Here is a 1,491-nt window from a genome sequence, read left to right on the forward strand (position 1 = left end):
ACTATTTAAACAACATTCGTCAAGAGAGAGACGAAACACTAACCTTGTACCTAACAAGTTCCAGAATGAGTAGGCAAAGGTTGCGAATGCCCCTAAGGAGTCCATCCAAACTTTGCTAATTGTAGGGATCAGACCGAACATGGAGCTATGAAAAAGCTCCAAAGTGAAGATCACGTAAGCCTGGCCTAGTTTTATCAAATGGCTACAAAATACTAGAGGGTAAAAAGCTTGCTGGTAGCACTAGCCAAAAGCGGATAGGCGACAAGATCGCCCATCGGATAAGCGCGAGGGCCAAGACCACAATGATAGGGACCGATAACCCGTGGATTATACCATTTTTATTAGACGTTTTAGTCAGATTTCAGGTGCTTTCTAGTTCATTTTGACCTGAATTGTCGCTTAATTCTTTACATTTCATGTTTCAGGTTAAAATGGACATTTTGAGCTAATAAAGACAGAATTGGAAATTTTGGGCTTGGAAGTAAGCGGATCTCAAAAGTTAGAGAGTTCTGAAGCAGGGTAAAGCACTATGAAGCTTGTTCCCAAGGGAGAGCATCGAAGATCGAAGAATCAAGCGAAGATGCAAGCAAAGGGGCAATTCTATAAATTAAGAATTTGTCAGGAAGCTTCGCCGCGGTGAAGGTTGTTCTTTGCCGCAGCGAAGTGCGCCAGTCACACACCAAGTCTACTTTTTTCTTCGCCGCGGTGAGATTTCTTCTTCGCTGCGGCAACGGTTGTAATTTCCAGTTTTGTAAAACGCATAGTTTTACTTTTGCATGTTTTTTCTGAGGAATTTGGGGCGAGGTATAAATGAAAACACTTAGCCTTTTTGGAGGAGTCTTCGAATAGGGTTAGAGCAGCTTTTTACATTTTCCTTAGTTTCATTTTGAGGAATTTTTTAGATTGAACAAGGGTAAAAATTTGATTTCGAACCAGGGGATTCGTCATTTGGGGAGATTTCTTATCTTTCCTTTTATTTTCATTATGTTGAACTTTAGTATTTTCATTTCTTTCATTTGTGTTGTTGATTTAGCCATGAACTAACCCATTTTGGGTTAGGGTTTTGATTGTAGTTCGGATTTTTATGGGTTAAGTTATTGATTATTTTCTTTTCATATGATTTTGCTTTGATAGTGTGTTTACTCTGCATTTACTGGTTTTATGTGATGAACATGATGAGATTGAGAAATGAATCATGTTAGGCTTCTTGGGTAATCACCATTGTAGTATTGGATGCTAGAGATAGATTCAAGAACCAATGAAATCATTTTAGGAATCTTGTGCTTAATGAGCTTAGAATTATTAACTTTCAATTTGTTGGGTGCGGAAGGTTAATAGGGAAGAGTAGGAAAACATAGCCTGAGAAGGTATGTTTGACACTTTAGAGAGTTCAATTTACAATCAATGCTTCTGAATACGAATTTAGCGTAATTCTTTAGTTTAACCCATAGAGTCCGAATGAAGTCAAAACCCCACCCGTTTGTTTGAATT

The sequence above is a fragment of the Pistacia vera genome, unplaced genomic scaffold, assembly GCF_008641045.1.
Source record: "Pistacia vera cultivar Batoury unplaced genomic scaffold, PisVer_v2 Contig521, whole genome shotgun sequence".
Taxonomy (NCBI): Eukaryota; Viridiplantae; Streptophyta; class Magnoliopsida; order Sapindales; family Anacardiaceae; genus Pistacia; species Pistacia vera.